Source organism: Sceloporus occidentalis, unplaced genomic scaffold (assembly GCF_023333645.1).
Source record: "Sceloporus occidentalis isolate IW3139 unplaced genomic scaffold, rSceOcc1.0.p SCAF_6, whole genome shotgun sequence".
NCBI lineage: Eukaryota > Metazoa > Chordata > Lepidosauria > Squamata > Phrynosomatidae > Sceloporus > Sceloporus occidentalis.
The window spans coordinates 52,639,405-52,655,331 of NW_028316986.1; positions in this window are offsets into that span (position 1 = coordinate 52,639,405).

The following is a 15,927-nucleotide window of genomic DNA, read 5'->3' on the forward strand; positions in this document are numbered from 1 at the left end:
TACTTCCACTCACCGCTCTGACCACATCTCTCCTGTGTTGGCATCCCTTCACTGGCTCCCTCTCCCTTTCCGCATTCAGTATAAGCTTCTGCTGTCGACATTCAAAGCCCTCCATGGACTGGCCCCTCCTTACTTATCAGACCTTCTTTCTCCTCACCTTCCCACTCGGGCCCTCCGTTCTGGTAGTCAAGGGTTCCTGTCTCAGCCCAGGATTTCCTCTGCCCCATCCCAGATTCGCCCCTTTTCACTTGCTGCCCCTCACTCCTGGAACCTTCTTCCCCCACAAGCAAGAGCCATCACTTCTTTAACTAGCTTCAAAAACGGAGTTGAAAACCATCCTGATCAGAGAAGCCTTCCCAGGCATTGCATAATTGTCGCTTACTATCTGATGTTCTTTTGTTGCCTGTTTATCGAACCATTTCTTGTATTGCTATGTATTGTATATGCATTATCCTACTTGAGAGTATGTATTTTCCCTGGAAAATGATTAACCTTCCATTTTGAAGCCAAGCCCTCCCTCCAGTCCACCTGCCTTGGTCCAGGCCTTGGAGGTAGAGAGGAACTGCTGGACCTCTTACCCTCTCCCTCCACCACTCTCTTCTCCTTCTGTGTCATGTCTTTTTAGATTGTAAGCCCGAGGGCAGGGAACTGTCTAACTAAAAAGATTGCATGTACAGCACTGTGTAAATTTATAGCGCTTCATAAATAAAGGATAATAATAATAATAATAATAATAATAATAATAATAATAATAATTGAAAGTCAACAATTACACATGGGATCACAACTTTACAGGCATTCAAAATGTTACTCCAGTTTTACAGTAAAATGCCATGCTGCTCAGACACATAGATTCTCTGCATCAACATCTGAATTAACTTGTCATACAAAGAATGACTGCAACAGAAGTGAAGTGCATATGAAATGCGGAGAGAAACTGTGCTAGTCTATACCCAGAAGGCTTTGGATTTTTTGGATGGTGAAAACACAAGCTGGCTAATTATTTCTATCTCTGATCATTGCTGGAATAAACACATCAGATCTACAGCAAGCAGACAGATTTTACCCAAGGAAGGAGATACACTTTTTCCTGGGACTGGTTTGCCTATGGCTTAATCCCAATACTCCTCAGATTTTATACCCCCACTCAATCTATGAGTATTGAATTTAGGAGGACATGTCTCCTAGTCTGGGAGTCACATTTGATCTCAGGACTGGAGGAATGGGCTACTCAGGGCAGAGCAGAGTGTCTTCTTTTTTCACCTTTTCTCTTTCCTTGGCTAGCATTTGTTTTATCTAAAATACCTCAGACATTATTGTTTGTTTGTGGAATGGGGATTGCAGTCCTAACAGCCATCATTTTTAAGATGGCCATTCACAATCCCCCAAAGCAATGTAAAATCCAAGGCATTATGAGGGAAAGAAAATGAGGTTGAACTATGAAAAGAAGAATTCTGCTATTGCTGCTGTTTGTGGTGACAGCAAAGAAAAGAAGAGGGAGGAAGAAGAAAACATTTCCCACCATTGCTAATAGTAAGGCCCCTCTCTATTCGGATTCAAGTTTTGCACTCTCTTGAAAGCTAAGAGAAATGCCTCTTATTTGGGACTGCATGAATTTTGTTTCCTCTCACCAAGGTCATACAAAAGTGCTAGTAGGAGAACCTATAGTTTCTTCCTAGCTTGGAGTTGGTTCCTTTCCCCTCTGCATTGCAGAAATTGAAGAAGAGGATAAAATATTTTAAATGCATGCTTGGTGCCTCACTGAAGCTTGAGAAATGGTCAAGTGAAATTTTATGTAATGCAGGGTGGGGAACAAGAGCCTGTGTAAAGTAGATTAGGATATAAATGGCTATTAGAACCTTTGCCATTCCACCCTACTCACTCCATTGCCCCTCCTCATACCCTTGGAGTGCCCCCCATACCACTGCTTGCACAACTCACCCCCCATATCTACTACTCCCTCCATTGCCTCACTCCACATCTTCACGGTGCCCTCTCCATTGTTGCACTCAGCTCTTCATACTGGTTCCTCTCCTTTCCTCTTACTCCCTCCCTTGCCTCACACCATGCTCTTGCAGAGCACTCCTTCCTTGTTCCTTGCACTCTGCCATTCACACCACTCACTCACACTTTCCTCTCACTTTCTTGCCTCTCCGTGTGCCCTTGCAGTGAACCTCCCTTGCTGCTAGTACTGCTGCTCACCCTGCTCATTCTCCCTTATCTCTTACTCTCTCCCTTGCCTCACTCACTTCTCTGTATTATGCGAATCTCCCTAGATTCTTGCACATCACACTACACACAAGTCTTCTCCTCCTAGACCCTTCCTTGCCTCACCTTGCACCCTTGCAATGTACTCCACTGCCCACTCTCCCTTCCCTCCTTTCTCCCATTGCCTCTTGCATCCCTCCAACTGCAGAGTTTACTCATGTTATCCTGAAAGGTAGGGACACACCTGTCTTTTGCAGTACAAATCCACAGAAGAGGGCTTCCACATTTTGCCTCACATTTCAGCTCCTACAAGGACTACAGACTTACTTTAAAATTGAAATTAAAATTAAAGCATGAAATCCAGGCCAGACGATAATCTGAACAGGCTCCAGTTGGCATGCCTAGAATTTGGGTAAAACCCAGACAAACCAAGCATATGGCACTCCTATGTTGAAAAGGCTTTTGCTTCTCATTTCATCGGCCCTTATCACATGAGGGGTTTTGCAGCTCAGATCCAGAGTCACTCCTGGTCCAGCCATGCAAATTCACGTTATAACGTGATGCATTACCACACCTGATTGCTCTCTATGGGGGGGTCGTTCCAAGGCGGATCTACAGTCAAACTGGAGTGACTCCTCATTTTGGTGAATTCGGTAACAAGCGAATTCACAAGAATTGCTTCTAAGCTCACTTCGATTTCACTCCGAATTGGTCTGGTGTGGAATGCAACTTTGCTTCCATCCTGGTAGACCCTCCCCAAACCTCCAAGGTCCCACATTTCCCATGATTCTGTGCTGTAATTTTGCCCCATCTGCTATCGGTACTCCCCCTGCTTCCATTGCTGCCAAGGGGAAATGAGGTTGTTTCCGATGCCGCTGGGGAAAGGGCAGAGAGCTACTGGGGAATGAATGTATTCATGTTTTAACATGGACAGGAGACATGCTGGCGAGGAGGAGGAAAGCGGCTGTTTCCGATGGTGCTGGGGAAGGCTGCTTGTGTGGCTGCAACAATGGACCATATCTCCCATAGAAAGGGTGCTTGTGTGGCTGCAAAAACGGACCATATATCGACCATATATCCCATAGATATTTCCCACAGAGAATGGACCATATCTCCCATAGAAAGGGTGCTTGTGTGGCTGTGAAAAAGGACCATATCTCCCATGGAAAAGGTGCTTGTGTGGCTGCAAAAATGGACCATATCTTCCATAGAAGGGGTGCTTGTGTGACTGGAAAAAACGGACCATATCTCCCATAGAAATGGTGCTTGTGTGGCTGCAAAAACGGATCATATATCCCAGAAAAAGAGTGCTAGTTTGGGTACCAAAACAGACTCTAAAGCCCATAGAACATGAAGCTGTCATTCACGTGAGGCTAGCATTCACATGAAAGTGGAACCAGGAAGTGGCCCCCTTCTTTACCTCGGAAGTGCAAAGGTTCACAATGCCTTCAGACCCCCACTGAGCATGTGCAAGGTTCCCAATTCGAATAGTTGAATCCACATGGTATGTGCTGATGTGATAATTCAATGTGCACTCACTCCACTTTGACCCTGTAATTACCACAATTTCGTTCTTCATGTGTGATAGTTCATCACATGAATTGCCTTGGATTTGAAGTGACTCTGCTACAGAAGCACTTTGGTTTAGAGTTCCAGTCTCACATGATATCCACTCAGCCAGCATCCTTTTTGGCCTGTTGAATGAGCCAAGAGGGGCAAGGGTCTAGAACACACCGGATGGCTCTCACCTCTCTAAGGATCTTGTCTGCATCATTAGGCTGTACCAATTAAAGAATATTCATTATCCATGGATAAGCAGAATCCAGAGTTACATCCACTACACCTGTTATGTACTATAGCATCCAAGCTGGAATGAAGTCAAGTGATGTTATCTACAAAGTGCTATACAAATTCTTCACAACAGGCTGTCAAACTGTGAGTTCTCTTGTGAGCCTCTAACTACACAAAACAGCTATTTTGCAGACACAATGGTGCCACTGCCATGGTATAGAGCTTTATCTAGCCTACGTTTGGCCAGATGCACTCTGAGATTTCCACCAACGTCACTCTAGTCACCATCTCACTTGTTTCAGTGTTGCCTGCTCTCTAGAGAACCAGATCACTGTTTTAACAGACCCATTGTTGTTCTACTGGATATGAAGTCTTGAGCCACTCCCAACAGAGTGGGTTCAGCATAGATGTTGAAGTGGCTGAGCATCAGTAGCCAAAGGATCATCCCAGTGAGTTCAAGAAGGGAGACTATTGAGCAGTGGGGCTACAGCCACATAATCCCTAATCTGTGCCACCCACCTACCTTCAAATGCACAAATTAAATCTTGCAGTCAATAAGGCAGGACAAAAAATAAAATAAAAATCAAGGGATGGAATCCCCTCCCCACTCCCCAGGGCACATATCCTGCTGCATAGAGAACCTTGGTGGGCAAAATTGAGAGAGATTAATGTCCTCAACTTCATCCCAGCCCTGTGATACAGGCCATGTTGGCATGTTCATCCATCATCAGGATTAAATCCTGATTGACAGTTGTTTTATCATTCATGGACCTGGCATTGAGCAGCAGCATTTTCAACCCATTTTAATTTTGAATGTTAGCTACCCACCAGGGAATCACTTATTTAAAACGTAAAATGGTAAATCGCTATTGTAACACAATTCATTGTAACATGTTGGTTAATGTGTTATATTGGAAGTATATCTGTAGATATCTGCTTCTTAGAATGGTGCTATTGTGTTGGATGGAAGTGACTGCCTCTGTGTTTTTAAAATGTTATTAATGTAATAATGTGTTACAAACATATTGAAGATAATAATCCATCCAACAAAAGCATAAGAAATCTAATAGAATATAACTGGCACCATGCAGAATTTTCTTGTTCCCATTTCCAGAAGACCACATAAGAATTCCAAGTATGAATACTAAGTATGAATATTAAATATAACATCAGGCAACAAACAGTTTGCAGACCATGATGAGTGTTTTGACCTCTAAATGGTTCGATTCAAAATTTAATTAAATGCTCAGGAGGTCTATAGAGGAATCCTTATACCAAAAATACAATAAAAGGATATCAACAAGCTTCAAAGGTGTCTTAACCATTTCTGTTTCCTAACAAAGCAATTGCCTCTGTTGACAGATAATCTGATGAAATTAACTGCTCTTTTTTCCTTTTTGTAATGGCTTTAGATAAAAGGGAATGTGTTCTTAAGATAATTAATTTATATTGCTTATGTGTTTTTCTAATCACTAAGAAGACTTCTGAGATGTGGAGTTGGGGAGACTTCTCCAAGATGAAGCTCATAATGAACCATTTAATTTTGTAGTAAAGGCTGTAGTAAAGGTAGTTAACATCCCTGTCCCAATGAAGTTCATTTTGAAGGTAATTGCAATGGTTTGACTTCTGAGAAAATGTGTTACGATTGGTTAGAATATATTTATTAGATGTATAGCCTGCCTTCCTTTCAAGGATCTCAAGTATGGTTCTTAGGTGTCCCTTAACATGAAAGATATCTCTTATTTGAGAGTTTAAAAAGTATCACCGTTACAGGCTTGGCAGGTGTCCCTTATTAAAGGACTGTCCCTATAGGAGAATTGGAAGGCTTTTTCCTTTCATATGCACTGACAAAAATGCCCCCCAATTTTCTATAATTTGGGAGGTGGCCCATCCATAAAGACAAAAATGTGTGCATCATATAATTTATGAATGCCAGCAATGTGTTAATTTTATAGAGAAATACATAGCTAAGTAAACTAAAAACAATACTTCAATCGTGTTTCTAGGTGGAACACAAACTTGTAAATAGCTATTTCCTGATTGTCAGCCCTGCATGTCATGAATTTTGGCTGTCCCTTATTGTTGTTTTGAAAACCTGACAACACTAAGCTCAAGTCAGCATACACGATTCTCTACTCACACAACAACCCTATGAGGTAGACTTGATTGGGAGATAGTGAGCAGTCCAAGTAAGCTGAGTGAGAACTTGAACCCGGGTCTTCTCAATCCCAGCAACAGTAACACCGGAATGACTCAGTATCCTTAGAATTCTAAGAAGTGGTGATGAACATCCAATTCATATTTGCCAAAGAGATTGAATGGGGTGGAGAGACAAATGGGAGGCAACAGCTTAATGCCATGATTAATTACATTTTAACCTAGTTCCATGTTGTTTCTTCTTCCTGGCAACACAGCTAATGCAGCTCTGCCAGTTATCACTAACCATTTATATTCTATTTCTATTAAATATGTCTTCCATACCCCAGGCTGAAAGTTGTGCTCCATACATTAATATGCAAACCAGCTTGAAGCCACTTCTTTGTCATCTCTTCAAGATTTTCAGTGATGTGAAACTGGGGGAAATGTATGTCGAAATCTTCTTTTCATTTTTTAATTGCTGTTTTGATAAAACAGAACATGCCCTCCCCTTCAGGGAGGCTGGTAATAAGGGTAATGTTGCAAATGACAGCAAATGACTAATTTGATTCTTAAATCTAAGGGCAGACATATACTTACTTTCCTGTGTCTGTAGTCATGCATACAGTTATTTGAGACAAAGTCACATTTATGGGGCTACTTAGCTTCAAGTGAACAAGAATAGGACCAAGCTGCTTGAATTTGCAAGGTAGTGCCATGCTTCCTTTCAGTCAGCTTTCACCAGCATGGTGCCCTCCAGATGACGATGATGCTTGTTGTTGTTGTTGTTGTTGTTGTTGTTTCTTTATATAGCACCATCAATGTACATGATGCTTTACAAATAAAACAACAATAAAAAACTGCCAGCCTTGCAATGGGTGTATAATCTAAAATATAAACAATATACACACACAGAGGAAGGACAGAGTAATACAAATATAATGCTATACAATACAGTCATAAAACAGATTATCCAGATATAATACAAAAAACCATACAATATAAATAAAGCAAATTGACAAGTACATTTCATCAAAGTATGAAAGGTAATAAAACTTTATTAAATTAAAATTCCAATAAAGTTTTCCATTGGTATTTAAAAACAACTAGGGAAGGTGCTGTCTGCAAATATTTAGAGGTAATTCTAGGGGTCTGGGACAACAGCATGCATAATTTCTAACCAAAATAACCAGCTATGCTGACTGGAGATATAGAAGATTGTTGTTCAGCACAGCTGAAGGATGGCAGTTTGGTGAAGATTGCTTTTAATCATATATACCTTGGATCAAACATTGGTAAGAATGGTGACTGCAATCAAGAAATAAGAAGAAAACTAAGAATGCGAAATCTAATAACAGGAAATTTAATATCCTAGTTGTTACATTTGCTATATGGCCAACAGAGCTATCCCTGGATGTTTTCTATGAATAGGAAGGACAGCCTTGAAAAAACTAGGCAAGATCCTAAAGTGTAAAGCTATACAACTGAACACTAAAGTTAGAATTGCCCAAGGCACTGTATTCGCCATCATCATGTATGGATGTGAGAACCGGACAGTGAGGAAAGAGGGTAGGAAGAAAATCCACTAATTTGAGATGTGTTGCTGGAGAAGAGTACTGAGGATACTACGGACGGCCAAAAAGACAAACAAATGGGTTCTAAATCAAATGAAGCCTGAATTCTCCATAGAAACCAAGATGATCAAACCAAGGCTGTTGTACTTTGGCAACATCATGAGAAGGCATGACTCACCAAAAAAAGACAATAATGCCAGAAAAGGCAGAAGGCAGCAGAAAGAGAGGATAGACACAATCAGGGAGGTGACAGGAAAGAATTTTCAGGATGCAAATAGAACAGTTGAGGACAAGGGACCTTGGAGATCTCTCACCCACAGGGTTGCCATGAGACATGGTTGACTCAAGGACAGTTAACAACAACAAATTCATAAGCAAATCCCACAGTTTGATGGATTTACTTCCAAGTGTGCTTCCTCAGGACTGCAGATTCTATAGGTTTGGTTATAGGAATGCTGATTGTCAAAGGAACTGGGACAATTTTTCAAGATCTACCCTCCCATTCTGATAAGTGTCTGAATAATTGGTTCTGTATTTCCCCTGCTTTCAGAGCACATTTTTGTTGGCTTGTTCGCACTGCCTTTCCTGTTGCTGCTGTGCATCTAAAGGCCATCTTGCCTGCTGGTTAAGTCCTACCTCCCTTGGTGCAATGAGATACCAACAGGCCAGTACCAGCAGGAAATCCTAGTGAGAAAAACCCTTCCTGGGCTGTTAAGCATCACTCTGAGCAGGACAATTATGAACAGCAGATGGGATGGTTTTCCTTATTTGCTATCATCTCTTGCTAAAGAGAAGGGAGGAGGAAGGTGGAACCAAATCCAGTCTAATTAAGGGTGATTGCCATTCAGTAAAAGAATCCACTCTTTATTTTCTGTTAATCAGCAAACATTGGTAGGATTCAAACAGAGTGGAAAACATTAGGAATGTAATAAAACCAAAGACAGGCCAATGCCTGGTGTGATTTCTAGAGAGGATCAGCAGAAACCCCATCAGCTTTACATATGATATTATTTTCCCTCCAAGATGCAAACAAGATATACAGTAGCCCTTCCAAGGGCCCCCTACGAAAATGGTGATTCACAAATATTTATGTCCCATTGAAAATAATGGTGCACTCCTGAGGTGTGTGCATGGGGCTGCAAGCAGGTGCATGCCACCATTTTATCCCTTCTCACTTGTCCCTCTTGCAACGTGCGAGACTGCAGACTCCAAGTCCACAAAAAGGGATGCACAAGTGTAATTATTTTAAAGATTCTGAGCCCCCTTTACATTGCTGGATATAGAGAGCTACTGGCTTCTGTTAAGAGAGAGAGAAAATAAATTCCAGTAAGAATGCAATAGTGTTAGATCATGGAATAGTCCTCCTCCTTCACCCCTAGTTGACTTTTGATATCAACTTAATATTAAAAAGGACGGTTGGTCACATAGCCATAAAGCGCACTCAATGGGAGGAAAATAGCTTGCGCAAATAAGGAGATCCAGTGAGCTTAGCTTGGAAGTGCTAGCGCATGTAGACATTGAGGCTGGAATCTGCATAATCCCTTCACGCAGGAGTCTGGTGGTGGGTGATACACTGTGCCAAAAGATTGGGAATCAAAGGCACTTCCCTGTGGAGATGACACTTCTTTGTGTGAGACATTTGAATTGATTGCCCTGCCACTTCCATACATCTCTGGCCATTCTTCTGCCTGGAAAAATCCATTCAAGTTCCTGAGAAGTGCCCTTGACACATTTCTTGCTATCAGTATGCCCAATTCAGTCTTGGGTGAGTTCAGAAGCCACCCTGTCCATTTTTCCCTCCCTAGGATTACTAGACAGCTGATCCTAATGTAGATGATTACAGGTTAACCATTTTTTAAACATCTGCTGCATAACCTTTAAAAATTATCAAGACCAGCTAACACAATGCTGAAGCATATTTATACAGGTCAAGTAATAGATGTTTTATGTGTGACTAAGCGTATGTCAATTCCTACACCCTCCCAGAGGTGTAGCTATGGGGGGGGGGGGTCAAAATAAGGACATTGCACCTCAATAAGAACTCCCCTCCTCCATAAAAATTTTCTTCAGTCCTCAGCTTTCCAGCTCTGCAGTAACGTAAAACATCAGCAAAGCATTTAGAAATAGGTAGGCATCCAAAGAAAAGGGGAAGGCACAATTGCCAAAGGAAAGTGAACACAGCAAATACAAGAGTTTTTGAACATTTTTCAGCATCTCATTCACTGCAATGATAGAAATTTGGGGACTGAAAGGAATTTTCATGTGGGGAGAGAGAATTCTTATTTGATGAAGCAATACCCTTCTCCTACCCCTGTAGCTAAATCCCTATGTTTGTTGTTGAAAGATTTTTGCATCTATTTCATCTATGTGTTAATAACTGCTAGGTGGTAGCTTTGTTATCCGAGGATCAGGCCTTCAACTCAGCCAAGAGCCCCAGCTATGGGTCAGAGAAGAAACTGAAGGCTACTGAAGCTAGGACACTAGGCAAGGCTCCCCTCCCAGGGAACTGGACCATACCTACATTCAGAATAATGCATGATGACAGAGGGACAGGCCAATGATAACACTCCTATTAAGCAGAATGAGGCACCTACCTCAGGTAGATGCTGTTGGGGAACAGTGGTGGCAATCTTTCTGACTGTTCCTTCTCCATCCCCTAGCTATTCTCATCTGATGGAGAACAGAGGTGTGTATGCTACACAACTTGCCTTGTGACCCTAAACTAGTCTGCTACTGGACAGAATCCTATTGTAAGCATTGGAATAATTTTCAACTACACATCTATCCAGCTTCTATGCAAAGCAAGGGAACAGAATGCCATCTTGTTTGCCACACATGCACCAAATGTCTTGAGCCAGCCATGAAATACACACCATGCTCACATCAAAATTAGTGCAGAGGCAGAAACAGCCAGAAGCAGAGCACTGAATGTATCTCTGCCACCCTACTTTCCCCAAGTCAAGGTACATAAGGCTGGTTTTGGTACCAGATCAGAAAATCCCATTAGAAACTTTTATCTTTCCCTAATAGAAAAAAACATCATCATAAAACTGAACTTAATAAGAAATTGCTGTTTTTTCAAGACATCCTCAAAGAGATACCCAAGGCAGCTGTTTCACTTCATGTAACGGCAGGGCAGCATACTAAGGTTAAACTAGAAGTGAAGCTCTGTAGCCCTACATATGTGTTGGACTCTAACCTCAACTGTACCTGACCAGCTGTTGGTTGACTGGGGCTGACAGTACCTGGAGTGCAATCCTGGCTAGGGTTTTCATTCCCTAATTTAATAGTCGAAAGGTGGAAGCATTCACAGGCGGGATACAGACCGCCCCTTTGGGGTGGCCTACAACCGCCCCTTTCCCCAACGGATCAGGGCGTCAGCTGCCAAAGCAGCAGCCCCGCAGGCCCTGATCCGCCGCTTTTCCTGGCCTAGGGGAAGCAGCAAAAAGCCGCTTCCCCACAGCCTGGAAAGGGGTGTCCTTGGGGCTTCATGGCCCAAGGACACCCCGACAGCGGTGGGGAAAGGGAGAAAGGGGCCGCTTGGCCCCTTTCTCTCTGAATCGCTGGTGCGGCTGTTTAAAGGCCATGCCAGCGATACGCGCAGTGGAAATAGCTCCAAAACGGAGCTCCTTCTGGCACTGCTGAAAGGGCGCCACAAGTGCCCTGCAGCAGCGCCAGGACATCGCGTCTGCACGGCACCGTTTGGCTGCAGCATGGCCGTGACGTTGTAATGGTGCTGCCCATGTAGACAGGGCGCCACCATTACAATGCCGTGGTTACGTGCTAGGGTTGAGGGGTGTCTGGAAAGGATGCCACGAGGCAACCCTAGCACGGATCCAGGCCGGCGCTTTGTGCCGGTCTGGATACCGTCACAGTAATATTAACTGTGAGAGTTTTAGAATGAAGCTCCAGCTCAGTTGATGAGAGGTCAGGGCAGCTCTTTCTCTGAGCAGAGACTGCTTCACGGCCCTGCCTTGTTCAGGCAGAGACAACACAGCATCATTTTTCATCAGGATCATCTTCTGGAAGTTATTTTACAAGGCAAAGAGACCATGTTATTTAAAAAAGCAAAGATCAACAGCTGCACAGCAATACAGCAAATTCAAAGAGAAAGGCCATTCTGTGACAATTTATGCTGCTGCATTATCTCATTATACAAGCAACTCTGCCTGAAGTCTGTTTCCCAGAACTATGTCTAGTTTAGTTTCCAATATGTCAAATGATGGGACTCTACACATTGTTTGGAGAAAAAACAGCTTAGTGTGCATTAAGAAGCATTTTAAGGATTTTAAGTTTATTTTTCTTTGTTTTTCTAATTATATGCTGCACAAAAATTGGGAATAAAATCATGCAGACCTGTCTTTCTGTAGGTCATGAAAAAATATGTCAATTGATTATGTCAGTATTCTTCGCATTTAAATACACAATGTTATCTAGTGATGACACTTGAGTGAGGGAGTTTGTGTGTTTTTGCACATACTCGTGAATGGACATTCATGAGAATGGCTCCAGATGTACTGATTTAGAGGCCATTTTATCAAAAATTATACTGAATCAAATAATTCACTTCTGTAGCCATTAGTTTCTGCAGGCTGTCTCAGGCTGGCTGAAGAAAAAAAAGACATGATCTTAAAATTTGCAGATGACACCAAACTGAAAGTAGCAGAAAGAACCAGGATGTAATGTGATCTTATTATGGATGAGCCAAAATTAAGAAAATTAATTTCAACAGGGACAAATTTAAGATACTACCTTTGGGCAGGACTAAATACAAATGCACAAATATAAGATGGGTAACATCTGGCTTGAAAGCACTACATATTGAAAAGGATCTAGTTATCGTGGTAGATTACAATCTTAAAGTGAATCTCCAATGTGATGCATTTGCAAAAAGGCCAATACAGTTCTAGGCTGCATCAACAAAAGAAGCAGCCTATGAGCTATAGTGTCCAGCTATAGTGTCCAGAACAAGGGATATAATAATACTACTTTTTTCTGCTTTAGTCAGACCTTACCTGCAATACTGTGTCCAGTTCTGGGTGTTTATAGATTAGCTAGAAAGTGTGCAGGGAAGGGTGACAATGGTCTAAAACATACTGCAGAGGTAATCCAGTTTGAGACCGCTTTAACTGCCTAGGCCCAGTGGTAGGGAATCCTGGGAACTGTAGTTTTGTGAGACATTTAGCCTTCTCTGCCAGAGAGCTCTGGTGACACAATAAACTACAGTTACCAGGATTCCCTAGCACTGAGCCAGGGCAGTAAAAGTGGTCTCAAACTGTGTTATTTCTACAGTGCATTTTGGACTAAAGATGGTTGAAGATATGGAATCCAAAGCCTTTAAGGAAGCTGGTCGTGTTTAACCTGGAGATGAGAAGACAACGTTATCTAAAAGGATGTCAACTGAAAGACAGAGTGGAATTGTTTTCTGCTGTTCCAAGGAAGTGCCTAAAAGTTTGTTCAGATAAAACAGTACAGAGGGCCCATTCACACTATGAAATAACCCTGTGTCCAGGTGGCTTTGGAGCCACCCGGAGTGTCATAGAGCCACTATGGGGCTGAGGCCAAAATAGGAGTGTATCTTATCTTGTCCACTCCTTTTTTGGCTCGGTTCAAGGCGGACTGGGGCCGCAGCATGCGGTTGCTGCAGTCCAAATCTGTAAAACTAGCTTCAAGCTGTCCCTTCCTACCCATCTGTTTTCCCTGATACCCAGTTATGTGCACAAATACAGCATCCTTTAAAAAATGCCGAACAAGCCACTAAAACTTCACATCTCTTGAGAACTGTCACTTCCTGGAAGGACTGATCATGTAGACACTGGACCCGGTCTGCCCTGCCCCTACCACTACATATTTCTCCCTCTGCCGCCAGTGTGAATCTGCTGGTTACACAACCACTCATCCAAATTTTCCTGGAAAATCCAGAGAAAACGAAGTTTCTTTTTTCTGCAGATTAAAATCCTTAGGCACCTAAAAGCCCCTCACCTGCCACAAATTGGTCAGAATATCATGTGTCTGGATCACCCCCAATTCACTGTGAGTTGAGAGTTTTTTAATCATGTAGACAACCCTGGACAAAGTATCTTTTTTTTCCCATGCAATATTTAATGCTTAATGGTACTGCCTTCTGTTTTGCTTTGCACAAAAGCAGTTGCAGTAGATGATCAATGTTCTCTAATGCAGGTACGGTACATTGCATCAGTTTATTCTGTCTTCTTATCCAAGCTGCATTCCTGACTGTTACTTATGCTACTATTTTGCTTAAAGGAGAGTTTGTCAAAGAGATTAGGCCAAAAATATGACTGTCTGTACCTTCCAATTGCTCTGCTTCACTGGGGAATGTCTTATGGCATTTGCATCGCTTTAAAATATTTTCCTACTATAAAAGAATAATTAGAAATGTCTAGCTGCTCATTTTTGCAAAACGAACTTTATACAGTATAATTATATTTTATACAAGAGGATGCTCATTTACTGCCGTTGTTGCCACTATCATCCCAGTTATTTTGCTGACTTCAACAACCTTATTCATTTCACTGGTATAAGATAAGATTAACTAAGAGGGAAAACGTTATTTTCATGCTTCTTTTATGTCTATAGTATCTCAATATCTGATTTTCGAGAAAAAGAAAAGCAATGTTTTAAATATCCAAACCCAGATTACGGAAAATATCTGGTACCTGAATGGTTTCATCTCACTACCACAGGGGTAGGCAACCTTTTTGAGCCGGGAGGCCGGGTTGTTGTCCCTCAGACAACTGGGGGGCCGAAGCCAAAAAATAAATAATTAAATGAATTTTTTTTTAAAAAAATTAAATATATAAATAAACCAGGACAAATGTAGGACAAAATTTTCAAATGTAAGACACTTTTTTTAAAAAATGGAGGACATGAGAAAAAATTTGCTGATTTTTTAAAAAAATGTTAATATAAATGCATATTTCTGAGGCTTCTATAGACAATTGCCCCCCAAAGGCCCCGGCAGCAATCGGTGGCAGGACCGGGCTGGGGCCGGCCGCAGGTTGCCTACCCCTGCACTACCACTACCAAGCAGCACAAAATTCCTTGATTCCTTCGTGGAAAAGCGGTATACAAATTATTATTATTATTATTATTATTATTAAAAATATCACCAAATAGAATCATAGAATCATAGAATCGTAGAGTTGGAAGAGACCGCAAGGGCCATCCAGTCCAACCCCCTGCCGTGCAGGAAATCTCAATCAAAGCATCCCCATTGACAGATGGCCATCCAGCCTCTGCCCGAAGACCTCCAAGGAAGAAGACTACTCCACCACACTCCGAGGGAGCTTATTCCACTGTTGAACAGCCCTTACCGTCAGGAAGTTCCTCCTAATGTTGAGGTGGAAGCTCTTTTCCTGCAGTTCACATCCATTGCTCCATTGGGTCCTGTTCTCTGGAGCAGCAGAAAACAAGCCCGCTCCCTCCTTGATGTGACATCCCTTCAAATATTTAAACAGGGCTATCATATCACCTCCTAACCTCCTCTTCTAAAAGCTAAACATCCCCAGCTCCCTAAGTTGTCCCTCACAGGACGTGGTTTCCAGACCCTTCACCATTTTAGTCGCCCTCCTTTGGACACACTCCAGTTTCTCAATATCCTTTTTGAATTGTGGTGCCCAGAACTGGACACAGTATTCCAAGTGGGGCCTGACCAAAGCAGAATAGAGTGGCACCATTATTTCCCTTGATCTAGACACCATACCTCCATTGATGCAGCCTAAAATCGCATTGGTCCTGTTAGCTGCCGCACCGCACTGTTCAAGTTATGGTCTACTTGGACTGCTAGATCCTTTTCACATGTAGTCTTGTTCAGCCAGGTGTCCCCCATAATCCTATATCTGTGCATTTCATTTTTCCAACCTAAGTGCAGTACCTTACATTTCTCCATGTTGAATTTCATTTTGTTAGCTTTGGCCCAGTTTAAACAGCAATCTTTTCTATAGTCCAGCCTCTATATCACGGATAGGGTACCTTTGGATCTATAATTCCCATCAGGCCCAACCAGCATGGCCAATGCTAAAAGTTGTGGGAATTGTAGTCTGAAAAACTTTAAGCACCAGGGGACGTTATCAGACAAGGGAAATTGGAAGTATAATCCAATGGCAATCCGAACGCAATCATGGGGTTTCACGTTATTGCTTAAGAGGTGATCACACACAATTTCGGGCAATGGCAAACTATTTTCGGGAAATGGGAA